Raw genomic sequence first — 6,252 nt, forward strand, 5'->3', positions numbered from 1 at the left:
GTGACCTTAGATCAGCAGTTACTGAGGATCAATACGTATGACCCCTGACTTCTTAATGAAACAAATTAATTTGTGCTTTTGTCCCTCCTAGAATTCTTAAAATGATTCATCTCTTTACGTTTTTCCCCTTACCACATGTGGGAGTGTTGCCTCATTGCGTCCTGCTTTCAGATGAGTGGACAGACATGGCGTAAATGTGTTTGCTCTGTGCGGAAGCCTGTGGGGAGCATGTACTACGTGTCCTTACTGACAAGGCAAGCTGGATATAATAAATAAAGGCAAAAGTCAAGTTATGACACAGTTGAATTATTTCCAAAAGCAGCATGAGTCAATCGACTGCAATTGCACTTACAGCTCATGTCGAAAGGAGACAATTATGTCAAGACTGGGAAAAGGCATTCACAGGTTTTGGATGGGAGGTTCCCTAGTTCCAAAAATGGTCAGCAGTATTGCGTTTGACTGTTAAAGGGGCATTCCAGGCTAAAACATGAGTGTAATGTTATTTATCCTGTAGCTCAGCATTGATCTTCATCAGAATTCCCATTTTCGATCTTCTCTGACTATAATAGATACCATGCATCATGCAAATGTCATAAAACCATTGAGAATCCCTGCTGTGTCACCCAATCGTGACTGCAAGCCACGGATCTATAGGCTAATAAATACAACCAAGCTAGCATCACTGTAACTCTTGGGCTGCTTTCAGCTGCAAGTGGGGCTGTAGTTTTTCCAGAGGAGGGACTCGTTCACCCACTATGCGTGTTTATCATTTCTGAAATGGATTTTGTAGTTTTATAGCTAGCTGACATCGGTCTTGGCCTATTTTACTGGTGCTTTAAACTCATACAACACAATTAAAATATGGCGTAACTGTTTGTATATTTAAAATTCACTTTATCGGATTTATCACTTTATGCTCCACGTGACGACTTGCTTTTATCTTCCACTGTGACAACAATAGGTCTGCCATCACAGCTCGGCCATTGTGTGCTGTTTTGCAAATGTCCATGTACCCACCTTCTAAGAGCATCCGTGTGGTACATCCTATTAGGAAATCTTTCTTACCTCAGTCCTCGGGCAAAACACGCAAAGACAGCATTGATTTCTGTCGTTATTCTGTCCAAAATAGTTACTAGTTTTTACCTTTTCAGCAGTGACATTAGATATCTGATTTCAGCTTATCCCCAAAAATCCATCCTAAAGTAGCTGTCGATTTTACAGATTTTTTCCTAGTTCCAAGAAATGTTGTCTGAAGGGAGTTTTCCTTTCCTAACCTGGGAAAAACTCACACTAGAGCAGCAGTGCCCCACTCTGGGCCTGTCCAGCCCTCCAGAAATGGAGCTGCGCACCATTTAGTTATCTTATTTCAAGATAAGCTGTTATCTTGAGAACACGTTTATTAACTTATCTCACGATAACAAAATTGTTACCCTGGGATAACGAATTATCTTGAAATCACAAGATAGTTAAAGTTGTTGTCTTGAGATTACAATTAGCTTCAATCCCTGCACAGGCCCTCAGATTGTCTTGAGATAACAATTAGCTTGTTATCTCAAGACGACAACTTTTTTTTTTTTTTTAATCTTTTTTTTTTTATCACAAGATAATTAACTAATCTCGATAACAATCCAGAAAATTATAGCAACATCTCACAGACTCTCCGGGCTTCCTTAGCCAAGACATATTTGTTAACAAACTTTTGCTTCTTTAGAACTGGAGATATGAGGCTATGGTTGCTAACAAACACTGGGAATCAGTAGTCACCCAAACAGGTGTGGACTCAAGTCACAAATTATATAACTTGCGCCTCGACTTGATAAAATCAAGAAAGGCCTGGACGCCACTGGTGTCCGGCGCAGTTTGATGATTTACCTGCTCAAACACACCTGATTACACTCATCTGTTATTTGCCAGGTTTAGTGGGTGTTTGAGAAATGGAACTACCCAACTGCACCCCTGCTGTAGACACTACTGCAGCTCCGCTGTCGGAAATAAGTAAGTAAGCATGTTCACTGGAGCAGTGGTTATGGGTTTTGGCTGAAGTGCCTCTTATGGCTTTTACATATCAAATCTGATGCATTAATATTAATATGATGATCACCAAAACCTCTCACTTGAACAAGATCAGGAATACTCCTGTGAATCCATTTAAGACAGCATTCCCTGCCCACCGCTCAAAAGAAAGAGATTTTATCTCTTATTATGCAGAAGCGGCATAGTTTTAAGTGCAAGCTGCAGTTCCATCCTGAGCTGAGCCTGCTTTTACTGTGGAGCAGAAGCTGTCCTTGAAATAATGATGATGATTACGATAAGTACTCTGATAACAGCTCTTTGTGATTGTAATGGCTCTGCTGTGATTGTAGAGTAATTAGGGATGGAGTGAGGAGAGGGTGAACTGTGTTGTTTTTTTTTTTTGGCGGAGGATGGCATTAATTCACAATTTGTAGGTACGTCAGGCACTTAACCTGCTACCTCCTGTACGTGCAGCATTAGCATGAGTAGTACTGCTTTCATTCTCAGCAGGAGCGTGATAAAAAATGACTGGCAACAACAGAGAAGGACAATCACTGCACATCTACTGTACGCAGCACGCTTTGTTTCCATAGAGGAGGAGTGAAGCCACGAGAGGGGAGAACAATGGAGTTATTGTTTGTGTGAGTGCGCTGAATTAATCCTGTCTGCATTCACCTCTTATATAATCTTGTCTTTTGTCTTCGGCCCGGCCAAGATGCTCCCTGTAGTAAAGCACGCCGAAGGAGAAGAATCGGGCGTATACTGGAGCCATTACAACATGTCTAGTGCTTCATCATTACAAATCATAGCGTACTAGCCAAGTGCTGTGGTCCAGGCCAGGGAAGGGCAGGCAAATATAAGACAATGACCCCTCAATGTCTCCTGCCTCTTTAAAGGGCCCGTACAGTTAGGCATCAGAGTAAAGGTTTGGTTGATTTTCGTTGACTTATAATAGGTATTAACTTATTTCGTATTATAAGAAATCAGGTAAGGCATGTAGTTATGGCTACTTTATGATTTTTCTGCAGATTTTTAACCACAATATTATATATTATATATAAAAGGAAACATGACCTTAAAAAAACAGCTTTTACATGATTTTACACTCATGATAACAAAAGATAACAAACGCTATCTTGCGATAACGAGTTAATTATCTTGTAATCCCAACATGACAGTTGTTATCTTGAGATAATGAGTTTATCATTTTATCTCGAGATAAGTTATCGTGAGATTACTAGTTAATTATCCTGTGATCTCAAAATAATTATTACTTTGAGACATCGAGTTAACAGTTATCTTGAGATAAAGTTATTCATCTTGTGATCTCCAGGTTAATTATTCAAGATGAATTATCTTGTGGTCTCCAACCTAGCAATGAGTTAACTGTCTTCTGATCTCAAGATTACAACTAGTTAATTATCTTTTCTCAAGATAGCAAAAGTTATCTTGAGAAGTTAATTTTTCCTGTGATCACAAGATGACAGGTGTTATCTGAAGATGATGAGAATTATTTTATCTTGAGATAACAGGTTATCTTGAGACTACTAATTATCCTGTGATCTCAAGATAAATTTATTACTTTGAGATAGTTAACTCAATATCTTGTGACCTCAAGATAAAATTGATATCTTGAGATAACTAGTTCATTATCTTTTCTCGCGATAACAAAAGTTATCTTGAGATAACGAGTTAATTTTTCCTGTGATCGCATGTTGACACTCGTTATCTTGAGATAATGAGTTAATTATTTTGTGACCTCTCTGTAGCCAAGACATATTTAGTGTCAAAATTTAGCTTCTTTATTTTACAACCGGAGCTGTGATGCTAATGTTGCTGACAAACCCTGGAAGTTAGTCATCTCCCAAACAGAGATGTGGAATCGAGGCGACTCAAGAACATTTGATAACCTGCGACTCGGCATGATAAAATCGAGAAAGACTTGTGCCTCAACTTGGACTCCATGACTCGGAAAAACTCAAGACCAGTGTGGAGAGTCTGGCTGCAGACGGACTCTTTATTGTCACTTATGTTTCGTGTGATTGGGTTCATTCCCTGTAGTTGGCAGGCCTGAACTGCTCCAATTAAAAACCGGAGACAACATCGTCAAACATCTGTCACTGTGCTTGTCTTTGCCTTATTTGATTTTGGAAGCCAGGCGAAACGTGAAAAGTTCAAATTTTCCTCAGTTAACTTGAAACAAGCAAAGCATCAATAGCATCAAATAAGCCTTAAACTCCAGTCTCCCTAGAGACCCTTAACATTTCCTCCTGGCGTTTAACCAACGGAAACAGCGAGGTTTGAGCCGATTGGCGATAGTAAGTCTAGTCTCTGATAGTTTCCATCTGTCCTGATGGCCAGTTAAGCTGAACGATTTATATGTCAGAATACAGTGTCCATGGCTTTAAGATGCACAAAGTGATTCCATTTGTCTAACAACCTTTGAATGTCAGTCCTTGTCCTGATTTGTTGTCTGGCTTTGAAGTGTTCTGTAACAGAACATGGTAGAGCACTTTGCCCATCCATTGTTGTGCTTATTGAACTGATAACGCTGTGCAGCAGCCTTCCACACCCTAAAAACATGCGAGGCTGAGCGAATTGCCATATGCAAATATGCTCGTGGTTGTGACATCACAACCATGATGAGTCAGGAGTAGGGGGTGAATGGTGTGCTTAAAACCCTAACAGTGATCTGATATCCTGATTTTAAAAAAGCAAAGTTGTTTTTTTCTGTAATATAGGCTACACATAAGCAAAACAGGACTGTTGGCTCAATATCTGGAGGATTTTGGGTCACTACTGTCCTGTGGGAGATTTCTGCCATTGTTTTATGTATGATCAGCTCAGAAGATGGACTTTCTGAATGTCCCTCTTCGCAGGGAAGCATTACCCCATATCACAGGCTCTTTGTAGGACGTTTGAACAGATTGACATGACAATTGTTCTGAGAGAAAGACAACAGGTCACACCTGAGTCAGTGAAACGGTCAGTGCTTTTGTTCAGTAGATGGTCACTGAACATGGGCTTTCAAATAAACAATAAGAAAGAAAGCACAGAGAGAAAGCAGGTGAGACTGGGACATTCTGTCTTAAAGTATCATATACAGTACTGCAAGTTAGAGACGACCCTTTAACTCCTTTACTTTCCAGTCGAAATGGTCATTAAGTACAAGTTACTTTTTTCTGTTTCAGGCAAAAAGGAGAAAATTATACCAGAGATACTTCTGAGGAGATTAGATATAAGAGGGTATGGAGAAAGAGAGGAAAGTAAGTGGAAATAACTCAAGAAATTACTGAAAGTTAGATAGAAAATTGGACTCCCAACAACCAACTGCAAGACCTGGTAGACACCAAAACTGGCCCCGTCAGAAGGGGCAGTCTTGGGCTGGAGGTTAGGGAACCAGCCCTGTGACCAGATAGTCACTGGTTCAATCCCTTCAACCGACAGTACATGACTGAAGTGCCCTTGAGCAAGGAACCTAACCCTCAATGCTCTCAGGGTGCCGTGGATAGGGCTGCCCACTGCTCTGGGCAGGTGTGCTCACTGCCCCCTAGTGTGTGTCTTCACTAGTGTGTATATGTGTGTGTATGAGGGTGTTTCACTGCGCAGATGGGTTAAATGCGGAGATCTAATTCCTTTGTGTGCAAAAAGTTGGCTGATGGTTCTGAATTCAGTTCAGTTCAATAAACAGCACTTGAAGCTTTCTTCTTTGACAGAGGGGAAAATCAAGCTGCTTCAGATCTGAAAACATCCACAGGTGTTTCTATCCATCCTTCCACCGTGAGAAGACGACTCAGTGCCATGGGTCTGAAAGGTCGTGTAGCTGCTTAAGAAGAACCTCGCTGAGAAAAAGAGAAGGACCGAAAAAAAAACGTTTGCACTAAAACGTTTGAGATGTGGATGATTTTACGAACTAATGAGTCTCATTTGTTATTGAGATTATTTGGATGGTGAGAAGCTGAAAGTTCCACCAACGTCTGAGACTGAACTTTGGAAGTGTGGAAAAATATCCCTGCGGATTTCTTTAAAAAACTAGAAGCGAGTCTCCTGATAAGAATGGAAGCTGTAATAAAGGTGAAGGTTGGATTGTAAAATCTGTTATTATATTTAGTTGTGGAAGCTTTTGTGTATTTCCTGTGATGTTTACCCTCATTGACATGCAAGTGACCCATTCAACCAAGATCCATATTGATTTTCACTAGTGTGTGTACCTTCATGTCTTCTCATATGTTAACATTT

The sequence above is a fragment of the Pygocentrus nattereri genome, chromosome 29 (genome assembly GCF_015220715.1).
Source record: "Pygocentrus nattereri isolate fPygNat1 chromosome 29, fPygNat1.pri, whole genome shotgun sequence".
In the NCBI taxonomy this organism is placed as follows: Eukaryota; Metazoa; Chordata; class Actinopteri; order Characiformes; family Serrasalmidae; genus Pygocentrus; species Pygocentrus nattereri.